The sequence below is a fragment of the Orcinus orca genome, chromosome 3 (assembly GCF_937001465.1).
Source record: "Orcinus orca chromosome 3, mOrcOrc1.1, whole genome shotgun sequence".
NCBI lineage: Eukaryota > Metazoa > Chordata > Mammalia > Artiodactyla > Delphinidae > Orcinus > Orcinus orca.
The window spans coordinates 82,025,098-82,042,688 of record NC_064561.1 but is presented as its reverse complement, the minus strand read 5'-3'; the positions used below and the strand labels follow the sequence as shown (position 1 = coordinate 82,042,688).

At 39.1% G+C, this 17,591-nt stretch overlaps 1 pseudogene; it reads left to right on the top strand.

Annotated features, from left to right (window-relative positions):
- The first annotated feature begins 12,323 nt into the window (after nt 1–12,323).
- On the top strand, nt 12,324–14,965 carry LOC101286866 (nucleolin-like; annotated as a pseudogene).
- The last annotated feature ends 2,626 nt before the right edge of the window (nt 14,966–17,591 follow it).

The following is a 17,591-nucleotide window of genomic DNA, read 5'->3' as shown; positions in this document are numbered from 1 at the left end:
ATTTTCCCTCCTAAATATCTCTTGAATCTGTACACTTTTTGGCCATCTCCTCCATCATACCATGAATACCAGGACTTGTACAATAGCTTTGTACCTCTGAATACTAATCCATTCTCCACAGGGAAGGCAGGAAAACTTTTAAGTGATACAAATCTGATCTCATCATTTTTCTGCTTGAAACCCTTCAGAGATTGTTAGGATCAAGACAGAAATCCTTAACATGGCCTGTACGGCTCTGCATAGGCTGGCCTTTCTCTCTCTGTCTTCACCTCATATAACCCCCATCTTCCACTTTAACTCAGCCACCTTTGCCTTTCAGTTCTGGCCTCACAATCTTTACAAATGCTTTTCATTCTGGCTGGAATGTTCTCCCCCAAACACTTCTCCTCTTCCCCGAGAGCCACCTTTAACTTATCCTTTAGATAGCTCAGCATTCCCCTCCCCCCAGCCAAGGTGCTGTCTGTCCACACATCCTCTCTTAGCACTCTCCTCTTCCTTTTTTTTTTTTTTTTTTTTGTGGTATGCAGGCCTCTCATTGTTGTGGCCTCTCCCATTGCGGAGCACAGGCTCCGGACGTGCAGGCTCAGCGGCCATGGCTCACGGACCCAGCCGCTCCGCAGCATGTGGGATCTTCCCGGACCGGGGCACGAACCCGTGTTCCCTGCATCGGCAGGCGGACTCTCACCCACTGCACCACCAGGGAAGCCCTCCTCTTCCTTTTTAACAAAGAGAGCAATGGTGACAAAATACTTACTTATCTATTTACCCTGAGGGTCAACTCTATGAGAGCAAAAGTCAAGCCTGCCTTGTTCACTACACTATAAGCAGCACAAAACACAGAGCCTTTACTGTATTAGGTACCTAATTAATCCCAAATGAGGAAATGAATGAATACTTCCTCTATCACCTTCAATTAAGGCAGAGAGTGGGTCATCTTAAAACTCTGACACTAGGTTCCTTGAGGGCAGTCACTATGCCTTTTTCTTGTTATCATTAGTGGCTAGCATATACCTGGTAGATTCTCAACTGTGAGCTTGCTTACTGAATGTACAAGCTACATGCATGCTCCTCCCTGCCTATTGGGAAGTAGAATATCCTTCCAGCATAAAAGACATAACTGATTCCTCTTCTAGGCAAATCAGGGAGCTCCATTATATACTTCTGAATTATTTGGATGCCTCTTTCCCCTTGTACTAGTCAGGGTTTTCCAGAGAAACAGAACCAATAGAAGATATATATATATATCTTATATTTATCTATTTATTGTAAGGGATTGGCTCACATGATTATGGAGACTGAGAAGTCCCACAATCTGCTCTCTGCAAGCTGGAGACCCAGGGAAGCTGACGGTGTAGTTCAATGGGCTGAGAGCTGGAGAGCAGATGGTATATTTTCCAGTCCCAGTCTGAACGCCTGAGAACCATGGAGAGCAGGAGAAGATCAACGTCCTGGGTTAAGCAGTCAGGCAAAGAGTGAATTCAACCTTCCTCCACCATTTTGTTCTATTAAGGCTCTCAGTGGGTTGAATGATGCCCACTCTCACGGGAGAGGGCCATGTGCTTCACCCAGTTTACCAATTCAAAGTTCGTATCCAGAAACACCTAGAAATAAAGTTTAACCAGATATCTGGGCATCCTGTGGTTCTGTCAGTTTGATACAAAATTAACAGTCACATTTCTATAGCCAAATATACAGCTCACCCTATTGATTCTGAATATCTGAGTTTCACTATACCTTTCAGAATTCTAGCAATTGAGATTCTTGTATACTGCAAATCTGCTAGATCATTTGTGAGGTTACAGTTGTTAAAAATTTCATGGAGACAATTCAGTGACTCCAATAAATACTACCCATAAATTCTCAATGACATACTTCACATGTGCTACTTAAAATTACTCCAGAGATGCTTATAGTGTTATATAAAGCCACGAAAAGAACTGTAAGAAGATAGAATCAGAAGGTTTGTGCAATGTTCTAACATAATCCAATGACTTAAAAAAACCTGTTCTTTATGGTTAAAGTGGAGAAGCTATTTCAATTTCTTTTTACCTGGCTATTTAACTAACTAACTGACTGACTGACTAACTTCCTTCCTTCCTCTCTCCCCCTCCCTCTCTCCCTTCCTTTCTTCCTTCTTCTTTCTCGCTTTTAAAGTGAAAGCTGTGCTCAGTTTACTCAGGCATACATTTTAATTCTTCAATATCACATAACAATGTCATTATATGGCAGAGATACTGAATACACTTAGTGATTAGCATCGTCAATGGAAGTACTACAGTTGAAAATGCTCCATAATAAAAGAAAAATTATGCTAAGAAGTGTATGATTGGTATGAAAAGAGAATTATGTCTTAAAGTCATGTGCCTTTTCCATAATTATTTGCCAAATAGTTGGTATTTAGAAGTTAAAGTATGATATTAAATTCCTGTAGTATGCTCTGTCACTCCAAAGTTAGTATGTTCCTATAGTTAGAGCAATGGCCTAGAAAACAAGCTTGACTGAGTCACTTTGCTAAGTCCCCTTAATCTTCCGTACCTTAGTTTGCTTTTTTATGTGCTACTGATAAAGACTCTTTGTGTACATTTCAAGGGCTGGTTATGTCCAAGGTTTTACCATTTAGTCTAGCATGATGACAATTTAAGAGAGATGGAGCAATATAAATAAATGTGAACATCTCCCCCTAGCACTACACATGTGATATTATTACTACTATTTTAAGTTCAAGTGGGAAAAAAGAAAATAGACACTTCAACTTTATCAAATCTGTTAAAGTGAAAGAAATAAAGGAAGAAAACAAAGTAGGAAAGAGAGAGATTACTCTGGTGGAGTCAATAAGATGATTTGAAAGCACTGGCTAAATTATAAATGTCATAGAACCAGTCTTGAAATAAAAAGCAAAAAGCTAGCTTATACTGTTGATGGGAATGCAAACTGGTACAGCCACTATGGAGAACAGTATGGAGGTTCCTTAAAAAACTGAAAATAGTGTTACCATACGATCCAGCATTTCCACACCTGGGCATATATCCAGAGAAAACCATGAACCCCAATGTTCATAGCAGTGCTATTTACAATAACCAGGACATGGAAGCAACCTAAATGTCCAACAACAGAGGAATGGATAAAGAAGATGTGGTACATATCTACAATGGAATATTACTCAGCCATAAAAAGAACAAACTAATGTCATTTGCAGCAACATGGATGGACCTAGAGATTCTCATACTGAATGAAGTAAGTCAGACAGAGAAAGACAAATATCATATGATATCACTTATATGTGGAATCTAAAAAGAGGCTACAAATGAACTTGTCTACAAAACAGATATAGAGTTACAGATGTAAAAAATAAACTTATGGTTACTAGGGGGTAAGGGGGGGAGGGATAAACTGGAAGACTGGGATTGACACATACATACTACTATATATAGAATAGATAACTAATGAGGACCTACTGTATAGCACAGGGAACTCTACTCAATACTCTTTAACGGCCTGTAGGGGAGAAGAATACACTTAGTGATTACACTTAGTGTATTCTTAGTGTACACTAAGATACACTTAGTGCTGTACACTTGAAACTAACACAACATTGTAAATCTGTTATATCCCAATAAAATTTTTAAAAAGCTAGCTTAACAGAATTATACCTATTGAATAACAGTCTTCCAGTTTTTATGCCTGAATGACAGAGTACTGTTTGAGATATACATAAGCTGCCATTGACAATAATGATTCATACAGTTTGAAATCTGAGTGGCATAGTAGAGTTAAATAAACAACAGAATTTTCATTTTTTACGTTATATCTTTTTATATTTCAAACAATTCATATGTTTTATGTTTAATTTAATCAGGAATTATATTTCTTCATTCCACCTTCTAGTTCAAGTATTAATTATATAATAAATTATAGAGATTCTGAGGTTAAAAGGCTAGAGGTGGACTTTACAGGTTCTATACATTATAATTTTCATTTGTAAAACTGGGGACGCTAGTTGACCTGACATAAATAGGTATCATGTTAAAGCAAGTTTCATTTTGCTCCTTCACCTCTTCCAACTTTGATTTCCCCTTTGATCTTCCATATTTCAGAGAGAAAGAGCAACATAAATATTGGTTGGTTTCCTACTTGGAGAATAAGAAAGGTTGATTATATATCAAAGTGTCCAAATAGGATCTTGGAAATCATCAAATATTCATGGAGGTTTGAGAGGGGAGTGGGTCTCAATTCCAACACCCATTTTTGAGATGCAAACCTTGAGAATCAGGGAAGTTTCACTACTTGTTAAAACTCATACGTCTAAGTACGTGGGGATCGAGTATAATATGGTGACTGCAAAGTGATGGAAGCTCTGAGGCAGTGATTTATTGCCGGTTGGTACCAACTGCAGCTTTGTGATATCACTCAAATTGTGGTTTTAAATGGTTGCTACACTGTTAACTTTCTACGTGTATCTTGTATCCCTAGAAAAAACTCAAGCTCTTTGATTTCCTTATAGTCCCTGGAGTTTCTAACAGTGCAAAACACACTCAATATAAATTAAATGAATCCGTTTAGCAAGTTCTATTCCTGCCATTAGATCTCTTGAGATTTAAAATTTTGACTTTTTCTGACTTGAAAGATAAATGGAAATCTTAGTCATTGCCTTAACCAGACTTTGCATATTTGCTGCTGCTATAAACTCTGTGCACATTTCATGGGCTGGTTACACCCAGCATTCTACTGTTTATTCTTTTCTAGCACAATGACAATTCAAGAGAGGTGATGCAATATAAATAAATATTTGTAAATTCTATCTGGGCTCAGAGATTAAGACATTTTTTTCCCCCTGAGTCAAATTTAAGCACAACTACTTTGTTGCCATTCTTATGATCAGTATCAGGAAAAGCATCTGAGGACCATTAAACAAGATATCCCTCATGGTGCATTCTCTTGGCTCAAACACTTGCATGGTTCTGTGCATTAATGTTCCAGAGGCAGACCCTCTTCAGGGCAGATGCAGGCTCTGGCTCCCATGTGTTGCTTCCCTTAACGGCTCTTCTCTGATCTATAGCTGTGGTTTTCTTCTGCCATTATTTTCCTCACTCTGACCAAATGACAACCACTCTTTTGGATTCCTCCACATTCTCAGCTAGCATATCCAAATTCTGCTGCTTCAACACCGCTGAGTGATCTGCCATGTCTAGAACTGCATGCAGGTTAATGTCATTTTACATTTTGAGTCTTTGAGAAATTTCAGAGTCCCTGATCCCTACTGCAAACAGGTCCATGACTATTTCTTTGTGGCTTGCTCTAAAATTACATTTCACAGCCAGTGCATGATCACCATTAAGAAAAGATTCCATTAGCTCTTTCCAGCCTGGCTACACTGAAGAAACCTGGCCTCTGAAAACATTTGGTGATCAAGGTTCTTCAGATTTCCCTAGTAGAACTTTATGTCACGATCATGTTTCCTTTTCTTTCCTAAAGGTGAAGGAATTTAAATTTATGTTCGGCTTGTTAATACGAATTACATGAGAGCCTGATCTTTCAGAGTTCTTTGTAGTTGTTCTAAATAAAAGTGTTGCCTCTATCTGGACATCAATGATCACAGGAAAAATACACATGGCGAGGGCATGCAAGGGCATCTGTAGCCCATGGAAAGAATGTGCACAAGGCATGGGTTCTTTCCCTGTGCTCTCACAGCAAGATGTTCTCTGTCCTTTACCTCTCCTTTCTCCCTCTCCTTTTCTTCCCTCCTCTATTTTTGTTTCTGTTTCCTTGCTCTTTTTGCAAGTCTAGGTATGGATATCTGCCTGTGATGGAGGAGGGCTTTTTTCACTACTGATTTGGTGTTACCAAAACGTTTAGGCTTTCTCAAGAATCAGAAAATGTGTCTGAACAGAGGAGATAACATTTTTTTGAGTAATGACAAGTGAACTGACCCTGAGTTTAAAAGTTAATGGTATATGTGACACCAACTTTAAGTAGGCAAAGAAAATGGTTTTCATAAGACAGACAGGGTTTTTTTTTTTTTTCTCTTTTTTTCCTGGTTAACAAGCCATTCTGTTGAAAAGAGCTAAAACTTATAATAACTCTGGTAGTTCACTGAGCGTGGGCTAAAGACATTTTACCAAGACCTTTTATTCTTTCCTGCAAAAATACCCTATCTTATGAACTTAAAATTCAAGTCAAAGCTCTTATTTGTTCTCATTTTTAGTGTGACTTTCCACTTATGTTACAAGTCCACATGTATAAAATAATGACATTTTAAAAGACTGCAGATAGAACCCAAGTCTAAAAGTAATTACAGAAATAAATGTGGTGGGAATTTAAGCCTCCTTGTTAACCAAAATACCCTTTATAAATCTTGTCAATTTGTGTCTGTGTGTATGTACTAGCTCCAGGTGTCAATCTCTTATAAAGGTGCTTGCCTCTGGCTTTTACATCAGAAGATCCTAAATCATTCACATCCAAAGCCTTATTTTACTTCAACTGTCTTCTGAAAAAGAAGTTTTATAACAACTTTTGTAATTCTGCTTTTAGTAAAATATCTCCAATGATATTTTAAAAAATATACATATTAGCCTTCATGTAATTAAATGAATTAATTATATTCAGAAAATGACTATACTATCCAAAGCAATCTACAGATCCAATGCAATTCCTATCAAATTACCAATGGCATTTTTTATGGAACTAGAACAAAAAATCTTAAAATTTGTATGGAGACACAAAAGACCCCGAATAGCCAAAGCAGTGTTGAGGGAAAAAAACGGAGCTGGAAGAATCAGACTCTCTGACATCAGACTATACTGCAAAGCTACAGTAATCAAGACCATATGATACTGGCACAAAAACAGAAATATAGATCAATGGAACAAGATAGAAAGCCCAGAGATAAACCCATGCACCTATGGTCAACTAATCTATGACAAAGGAGGCAAAGATATACAATGGAGAAAAGAAAAGTGGTGCTGGGAAAACTGGACAGCTACATGTAAAAGAATGAAATTAGAACACTCCCTAACACCATACACAAAAATAAACTCAAAATGGATTAGAGACCTAAATGTAAGACTGGACACTATAAAACTCTTAGAGGAAAACATAGGCAGAACACTCTTTGACATAAATCACAGCAAGATCTTTTTTGATCCACCTCCTAGAGTAACGGAAATAAAAACAAAAATAAACAAATGGGACCTAATGAAACTTCAAAGCTTTTGCACAGCAAAGTAAACCATAAACAAGATGAAAAGACAACCCTCAGAATGGGAGAAAATATTTGCAAACAAATCAACGGACAAAGGATTAATCTCCAAAATATATAAACAGCTCATGCAGCTCAATATTAAAAAAACAAACAACCCAGTCAAAAAATGGCAGAAGACCTTAATAGACATTTCTCCAAAGAAGACATACAGATGGCCAATAAGCACATGAAAAGATGCTCAACACCACTAATTATTAGAGAAATGCAAATCAGAACTACAATGAGGTGTCACCTCACACCAGTTAGAATGGGCATCATCAGAAAATCTACAAACAACAGATACTGGAGAGGGTGTGGAGAAAAGGGAACCCTCTTGCACTGTTGGTGGGAATGTAAATTGATACAGCCACTATGGAGAACAGTATGCAGGTTCCTTAAAAAACTAAGAATAGAATTACCATATGATCCAGCAATCCTACTACTGGGCATATACCTAGAGAAAACCATAATTCAAAAAGACATATGCACCCCAATGTTCACTGCAGCACTATTTACAACAGCCAGGTCACGGGAGCAACCTAAATGCCCATCAACAGACGAATGGATAAAGAGGATGTGGTACATATATACAATGGAATATTACTCAGCCATAAAAAGGAACGAAATCGGGTCATTTGTAGAGACATGGATGGATCTAGAGGCTGTCATACAGAGTGAAGTAAGTCAGAAAGAGAAAAACAAATATCGTATATTAATGCATATATGTGGAACCTAGAAAAATGGTACAGATGAACTGGTTTGCAGGGCAGAAATTGAGACACAGATGTAGAGAACAAACTTATGGACACCAAGGGGGGAAAGCGGTGGGAGGTGGGAGTGGTGGTGTGATGAATTGGGAGATTGGCATTGACATGTATACACTGATGTGTATAAAATGGATGACTAATAAGAACCTGCTATATAAAAAAATAAATAAAATTCAAAAAAAATACATATTAGCCTTCATGTAATTAAATGAATTAATTATGTTCAGAAAATTGAGTTACAGAGATACCCACATATTCCATAAGGCATACTCATACAACTCTTTTATGAAATAACTGGTTTTATTACATGGAGTAAAAATGTTGTATTTGGCAGATACAAGTGCCATGATACATATATATCTCCGTAGCTACAGATATAATTTTTGACATTTTCTCCAATGCTTGTCCACATTTTAGGATTAGAAAATCTATCATGAGAGATCCGTAACACCATCTGGTATATAAAGTTTGCTATCAGTACCCTATTTCAACCAGAAAAAATCATCCACTATTATTGACTGACCACAATTATTTAGAAAAGGTCTTTTATCAAAAGATTAAATGCATTTTTTTTTACTGTAAGTACTCAGCATAGTGTGTAGTAAATTCTCAATTTGTCAGCTTTCATTATTTTTATTCAAATTAGTAGGTCTCTCTTGACAGTAAATGATAGAAAACAAATCAAACTAGCTTAAGGAAAATAAGGCTTTTATTGGCTTTTGAAGGTTGAGGGCACTGGCTTCAGGCACAGTTTAATTCAGGTGGTCAGTGGTGTTAGGAATCTGTCTTCTTGCATCTCTCCACTTCTCTTTTCTGTGGGTTGACATGTTTCTGAGGCAGGCTATCTCTGCTAAGATGTCTGCCGGCCTTTGCAGATGAATATCCAGTTATCTTCAAGAACAGCACATAGAGGGTTTCTTTAATCCTGTAGTTATGACAAAGGCTTCAAGTTGAGTCTCACTGGTTCCACTTGGCCTGACTTAAGCCACTTAATCATCCGTGAGCAATCACGACTGACCAGTAGATCCAGAATTCTAGTTACCCAGGACTGGGCCACATTTCTTAGCAGCATAGAACCATAAGGAAAGAAAGCATGGGAATCAGAATGGTGACTGCATGCCAGCCTGGCAAAAAGAAAGCAACAGATGTCCACTGCCTTACTTCATTCATCCACCAAACATTTCCAGAGTTTCTGCTGCATACCCTGTGCTGATTTGTGTATCTGAGCAGCAGAGTGCCGTGTAACTGGGAGTAGGGCAATGGGCACAGGAGAAAGGAAGAAATTCAAAAGTAAATGACCTAATCCCTCCCCTCAAGGGAGAGATGCCTCTAGGCTCTAAAGACAATAAGAAACAAGGACCCTGTGATGAACTTGTTGACCTAGGTGGTATACATTCAGAGCAGGAGAAAACACTGTGATTGGAGAACTAAGAGAAAACATTTAGGGGGTGGTGTTGAATGATGGACCAAACGTGGATGGGTCAAAGGAAAGGGGGATCTTCTAAAAGGCTGGTGGAATGTTGGTAAAGGCTCAGAGCTTTGGTGCATGGAGTGTGTTGGTGAGACAGGAGGGACCAGGTCTAGAAGGAGAGAGAAGTAGTGCTTGGGAGGAAAGGCAGGCTGTGGTGGATGGGAGAGGGACGCACTTGGAGGGTGCCTGAATGCTAGGTGGAGCAGTCTAGCAGGAACTGATAAAGGCAGAGTTGTGATAGGAGGATGCAAGCTCCTCTTTTGAAAGATGAATCTAGTAACAGGCTATAGGAGGTCCTGGAAAGAAAGATGATGGCAGGCATCCAGAGTTGTGTTTCTGGTACTGCAGAAATTGTGGAGTAAAGTGACAAGGTCTGAGAAGGACTTGAGGCTGTGAGGAGGATAGGAAACGATGCTGAGAGGAATTTCAAAGGGATGATCAATGGGACTTTGAGGCGCTTGTGGAAATTGGGAAGAAAGGAGACGATGACTCTAAATTATCAAGGCCAGGGCCTAGAAAATGGAAGAATCATTAAGATGTAGGGATAGGAACCATCATTTCATAGTATTATGGTGCTTTTTTCAGTGGCATTCTCACTTTCTACCATATACTGCAGCTATTTATATGCATGTCTATCTTCAGGAAAGATGTCTAATTTATCTTTGTCTCTTCAACAGGATGAAGTTTGGTGTTCTGCATATGGATGAGTCAATGCACATTTGTTAAATGAATTTTACAGAGGAGAAACTGATTTCTAGGGAGGTTAAACATTTGCTCACCGGGCAAGTCAGTGATAAAATGGCAACCAGGCTCATCTTCTCAATCTCTGATACTTTATTCTTTCTAGTCCTTTAGTGCTACAGTTGTTCTTTTTAGGGGACAGATGAACCTCTCTAATACAAACTGCCTGGCAAAAAATTGAAGTAGAGATCTGTGTACTGTCCCGTACAAACGTACAGTGCATTTCCAGATTACTTCATACCCAAGATTTCTCTCAAAGTCAGAGCATCAGAAACAAGTCTCCCTCTGACCTCTTAAAACCTTCAGTGTTTTTCCATTTAGTTCTATAAATTTAAAATTTTGAGACCATGGAACTCTTCTGAGGTCCAAGATCCTGTTAGATTTTGTTTTACATCCAAAGTTCAACACTGGAATAATGCTACAAGAGATTGCAAAGAAGTAAATGATTAAATTTTCTGTAGTGTTTTTCACAATGTGGTCCCCAGACCAGCAGTATCAGCATCACTTGGGAACTGAAAGATGCATATTCCTGGCCAGCATCCCAGACCTACTGAATCAGAAACTTGGAGATGGGGCTCAGCAATCAGGGTCTTAACAAGCCCTTCAGATAATTTTGATGCATTGAAGTTTGGGAACCACTGGTCTTTGGCAATATTCCTCAATGACCTTTGAATCTTTAAAGGACTTTAAATTTGACCTTGCAGCAGAATCACCTGGAGGGCTTGTTCAGACACTGATTGCTCATGAAACTCATATTCCCTGCTTAAACGCCCTTGAAACTGGGTTTTGAAAGAGCTGTAAAATTGTCGTGGAATCCATATATATGTACGTAGGACACAAAGGCTCCATTTAATAAAATGTGTCTTCCTGTGAAATACCAAAGCTGTTAGGGAAGGCCCAGAAAAATTAAGCAGAGAGGGCACACCAAGGAAGACTCACTCCTTCCCTGTAAGCACTGATTTGTGGTAAATTGCAAAATTAAGGTTGAAGCAATACTAAGCAAACCAGGGCTAAAAACTCCCATCTGAATTTCAGGTTTAGTTTAGTAAGATGCTGCAGCAGCACAAAGCAGTAATCTGTTTCTGCACACCAATTTGTGTGTAGCACAAGATCACATCGGTGAGCAAACATTGCCTCTCCTTATCAGGAGAGACTAATTGGAAGCTACAATTAACTGGGTAGTAAATGCCAGGAATTCTGAATCACAGTCACAGAATAGCCTTCATCTGGCACTCTAATGTAAGTGGGGCAGTGATGGCCACTGAACAAAAGAAATGGGATTCTTTGCCTGGAACAATGTAAAGGAGTGCATCTGGCAGACTTTTAAGATTTGTTGTTTTCCTTGACACACACCCCACACTCAAATTCAGGATTGCTTAGTTGGGAGATGGAGAAAGACAAGTTGGCAATGTACGAATGGCCGATATACTAGATGGCGGTGAACAAACCCGTGGGTTCGGTTTTACTTCTTTCTTCTCTTAGGTATCATTAAGATTCAGGTTTGTATGATTAGTACATCTCCAGGGTAATTTGAATTTTCTAGAACGATTTCATTATCCAAAGTCCTCTCCTGACCTCCAATCCTAAGCCACCTTGAAGAGGTTTACTTCTCCGTGGGAAGGCATTGACTCTTCAGGATTTCCAAGAACATTCTCACACATGACTTTTTTTTACATCATTAGAATGCTATTTCTTTGTGTATTCATTTATTCATTCATTTGCTCACTCATGTATTCAGTAAACATTTATGAAGCATGCATTTCATTTCTGGCATCTTTCTGGGCCAGTGTGGAATGGTTTCTGCCTCCAGGGCCATCTCATCCTCATGTGGTGGTGAGTGTTGATATCTCTGTCTTTTTATTTAGATTCTTTTTGTTTCCAATCACTACTTTCTCTATTGTGTATTCTTGGTCAAAAGTGACAATATTTTTAAAAAATTGGTACAACAAGTGCCTGAAGACATGAAATTTTGCCTTCTAAAGTTGGAGAGAGTCTCGAGCTCTAGCTTGCAGCCAAGCATACGAGCTCTGCGATCAGCGGCCACCATCGACGTTGCTTCACTTCCTCTGGGCTCATCTGCGCCACTCGCTCGCCACACACTCTGCCGTCATAAGCCGCCACCATGGTAAAACTTGCAAAGGCTGGTAAAAATCAAGGTGACCCCAAGAAAATGGCTCCTCCCCCAAAGGAGGTAGAAGAAGATAGTGAAGATGAGGAAATGTCAGAAGATGAAGAGGATGATAGCAGTGGAAGAGGTTGTTATCCCTCAGAAAAAAGGCAGAAAGGCTACCGCAACTCCAGCAAAGAAGATGATGGTTTCCCCAACAAAAAAGGTTACAGTTGGCACACCGGCAAAGAAAGCAGTTGTCACCCCTGGCAAAAAGGCAGCTGCTACACCAGCCAGGAAGACAGTTACACCTGCCAAAGCAGTAGCAACACCTGGCAAAAAGGGAGCCACACCAGGCAAAGCATTGGCAGCAACCCCTGGTAAGAAGGGAGCAGCCACTCCAGCCAAGGGAGCAAAGAATGGCAAGAATGTCAAGAAGGAAGACAGTGATGAGGAAGATGAAGACGACAGTGAAGAGGAGGATGAGGATGAATTCGAGCCAGCAGTGATGAAAGCAGCTGCTGCTCCTGCCTCAGATGATGAGGATGACGAGGATGAAGATGATGATGAAGACGATGGTGAGGATGATGAGGATGAGGATGAGGATGATGAGGATGAAGGTTAGGATGACGAGGATGAAGATGATGATGAAGACGATGGTGAGGATGATGAGGATGAAGATGATGAGGATGAGGATGAAGGTGAGGATGATGAGGATGAAGATGATGATGAAGACGATGATGAGGATGACGAAGATCACTCTGAAGAAGCAGCTATGGAGACTGCACCAGCCAAAGGAAAGAAAGCTCCAGCAAAAGCTGCTCTTGTGAAGGCAAAGAGCACTGCTGAAGATGAAGATGAAGAGAATGACGATGAGGATGAAGTCGAAGAGGAGGAAGAGGATGACGACGAGGAAGAGGAGGAGGAAGAGGAGGAAGAACTTGTCAAAGAAGCACCTGGAAAACGAAAGAAGGAAATGGCCAAACAAGAAGCAGCTCCTGAAGCCAAGAAACAGAAAGTGGAAGCCACAGAACCAACTACATCTTTCAATCTCTTTGTTGGAAACCTGAACTTCAGTAAATCTGCTCCTGAATTGAAAACAGGTATCAGTGACATTTTTGCTAAAAATGGTCTTGCAGTTGTTGATGTCAGAATTGGTGTGTCTAGGAAGTTTGGCTACGTGGATTTTGAATCTGCTGAAGACCTGGAAAAAGCCTTGGAACTCACTGGTTTAAAAGTCTTTGGCAATGAAATTAAACTAGAAAAACCAAAGGGAAAAGACAGTAAGAAAGATTGAGATGCGAGAACACTTTTGGCTAAAAATCTGTCTTATAAAGTTACTTAGGAAGAATTAAAAGAAGGGTTTGAAGATGCTGTGGATATCAGATTAGTCAGCAGGGATGGAAAGAATAAAGGGATTGCTTACATTGAATTTAAGACAGAAGCTGATGCAGAGAAAACCTTGGAAGAAAAGCAGGGAACAGATAGATGGGCGATCCACTTCCCTGTACTATACCAGAGAGAAAGGTCAAAGTCAAGACTATAGAGGTGGAAAGAATAGCACTTGGAGTGGTGAATCAAAAACCCTGGTTTAAAGCAACCTCTCCTGTAGTGCAACGGAAGAAACTCTTCAGGAAGTATTTGAGAAGGCAACATTTATCAAAGTGCCCCAGAACCAAAATGGCAAATCGAAAGGGTATGCATTTATAGAATTTGCTTCATTTGAAGATGCTAAAGAAGCTTTAAATTCATGTAATAAAAGGGAAATTGAGGGCAGAGCCATCAGGCTGGAGTTGCGAGGACCCAGGGGATCACCTAATGCAAGAAGCTAGCCATCTAAAACTCTGTTTGTCAAAGGTCTATCTGAGGATACTACAGAAGAGACATTAAAGGAGTCGTCTGACGGCTCTATTCGTGCAAGGATAGTCACTGACCGGGAGACTGGATCCTCCAAGGGGTTTGGTTTTGTAGACTTCAACAGTGAGGAAGATGCCAAAGCTGCCAAGGAGGCCATGGAAGATGGTGAAATTGAGGAAACATAGTTACTTTGGACTGGGCCAAGCCTAAGGGTGAAGGTGGCTTCGGTGGCCGAGGTGGATTTGGTGGCAGAGGCCGGCGAGGCTTTGGAGGGCGAGGAGGCTTCCGAGGAGGCAGAGGAGGAGGAAGAGACCACAAGCCACAAGGAAAGAAGACGAAGTTTGAATAGTTTCTTCTACCCCTGTCTTTCCCTCTTCCATTTGAAAGAAAGGACCCTGAGGTTTTTCCTCTGTTACCTGCTCAATGACGGAGCCTTCTGAGGACATTCCAAGACAGTATACAGCCCTGTGGTCTACTTGGAAATCCGTATAGATAACATTTCAAGGGAGATAACCCTGATGGTGTTGACTGGATATTCGTATAAACTTTTTAAACAGATGAGTGATACAGCTAACCCTTATCTGTAAGTTTTGAATTTATATTGTTTCCTCCCATGTACAAAACCATTTTTTTCCTGCGGAGTTTTTTGGTTTTGGTTTTTTTCCATTGGGGGGTTGTAAAGGAAAGCAGAATGTTTTATCATGATTTTTGCTTTAGCAACTTTGGGACAAATTAAAAGTCCTAAACTCTGGTGCCAGACTTGTTAAAAAATAAAATAAAATAAAGTTGGAGAGAATAATTTGAAAGTTGTTATTTTTTGTTTCTAAAGATGAAAACATTAATTTCCATTAATAATAGGTTTTCTGTTGTTTTAGCAAAAGTACCACCATCTGATTTTTCACTCATTGATTTAAAAAATATATATTGAATGACTATTATACGTCAAGCATTGTTCTGGATCTTTGGGATCCATTAGTGAATAAGAAAGGCAAGACCCCTGTCCCAGTGGAGATCACATTCTCAATGGGGGAGAGAGAGACAATGCTATAATAAATAAGTAAATTATGTGGTATGTTAGAAGATGTTATTTGCCAAGGGAAGAAGGATATTTATATGGGGTATGGGATGGGGAGCTATAGGGCATGTTGTAGACATGAATAAATAGCATATATTCCCCCACTGTTCTTGAACAAAACCTTTGAAATCACCATCACTCTGAAAGCAGAGATGAACCTTGAGGTGTCATTTTTAGTATTGCAAAGAGTGGGTATATTTTCAGATTTAGAGACCATTTTCTTTTAAACTATGTATTTAAACTGGACTCACCCTAAAAATGATTGGTTATTTCTGGGAGATGTGTGTGAATCCTTGGCACTCAAGCAGGGAATATGAGTTCTTTACCTCATCCGAAGGAGAGACTGTGGGAAGGGTCCTGGATTGGCTTGGTAGAGCCCTGCTTGGACAGGATATCTCATCTGGTGTGATTCAGCATAGGAGATCCCAGAGCCTGAGAATGTGGGACTGTAGAAGACCTCTTGATGGAAACAGAGATTTGAGTTTCCTCTGAAAAGATTGGAAATGTTCACGTTGGTCAGGAAATGGGAAGGCCTCTTAAGGGGAGGTAGAAAGGCCACTTTTCTTTCAGGGGAGCATGTACTTAGGGGACTGCATTCTGAAGTTAAGGGACACCTTGTTTTACATGATGGTGATGTCTGGGCACAAATCTAAGTAATAGTAGAATTCTTCTTTAACATGATAATCTATTTCTAATCAAGAGCCAACGTAATACTGAAACTCTTGTGGCTTCTCTTTCGGGTGGAGTACAACCAGGCTGGTGATGATCACTATTCATTGTTATAGTCTGAAAGTTCTGACCTACACAATAAGACATGAAATACAAATAAATGGCATAACTACCACAAAAGAGGACTGTTAGCTAGAAATGTCAAAATAATTAGCTGAAAGAACTTCATAATTTGTAAGACTTGGCAAAGTGCCTGAATACAAGGTGAATATTCAAATATCTAGAGAGCTCCATTACACAGATATTATGTAGTTAGAAAATATAGTAATGAAAAAGAAGTTCCATTTATAATAAAAATTAAAAATGATAAATCTTCCCAGAATCACCTTTCTAAGAAATATGAGAAACTTTTATTGAGAAAGGGACAAAACTACTCTAAGAAATATAAAAGAATCATATGGGGAGCTAAACCCTAGTTCAGGATTGGAGTGAGCAGTGCTGCTAAATGATGTAAATATTTCAGCTCAACTTACATTAATGCATAGGCTTAATGCAACTACATTTGGAAGACTGCAGTATAAGACATGTTCCTTCTGTGGTGCCCAGAACAGTGCAGGTGCAGAGTAAGAGCTGAATTCAGTGCAAATGAATTACGTTTCTAGGAGGAAGGAAATAAATGAGGAAGTAGATGCATCTTGTATATTTCTACAGTTGTGCCTCTGCTCCCATTTTCCCTCAACCTGGAATGCTATCCCTCAGCCTCCTTAGCCATCTCAAACTTATAGTCCACTAAAGGCCCAACACGTCATTTCTGAACTACAAATTCCAGAGCACTTTGGAAATTTTTGGTTCAATGGTACTGAACTAAATGATACTGTGGGTATCATTCATCTAATATCTGTCACAGCTGGTTATCCTGTCTTACAGTACTTATCATATTATTAGTAAAAGCAAAATGTAATGTATAAGAAGGATTAAAACATGTGCAAGGAAGATATAACCAACTACAGGATAGTGCTTAAGAATGAGGAGGGAGAAGAAAGATTTGAAGTAACTGTGGGAAATGTTACTGTCTCTAAGTCAGGGTGTCTGTACATGGATAGATGTAAATACTCAGTGTATAGTTGTTGGCTATTAAACTATAATTGGCAAGATTGGTACTATGTATTTTCATTTGTAGGTGGATAATCACAAGCTTTTAATGTGAAAAACTTCCTTAAAATGTGGCTGAAGCAAAATAGATCCAATCATCAAATAGTTTAAATAGTCTATTGAAAATAAAGTCTGGAACAAAATGTGTGTTAAGAAGAGCTCCTAGCCAACAGATTAATCCCTTTCAAATGTTAATATTGAGGGGACAAAGAATAAACATCATTCAAAATTTTCTGGAAAATCAAACTTTGATACGGAAAGTATATTATAGGGGTCAAATAATTTTATTTTTAGGAGATTATTATTCTCTATTTTTCTCTTCATTTTTGTTGCTCAAGACAAAAAATTGAAGGCAGTATGACACTCAAGCTTCATGATTTTAGAATGACAAGACATGAGCATCCACTACGGAAGATAATAGAAAGCTTCAGTTTATTCAGAGGCCAATGGTAATGATTGAGGAAGGAGTAAAGCCACTAAAGAGAAAAGAGACTATTTATTACTACAAAATGGAA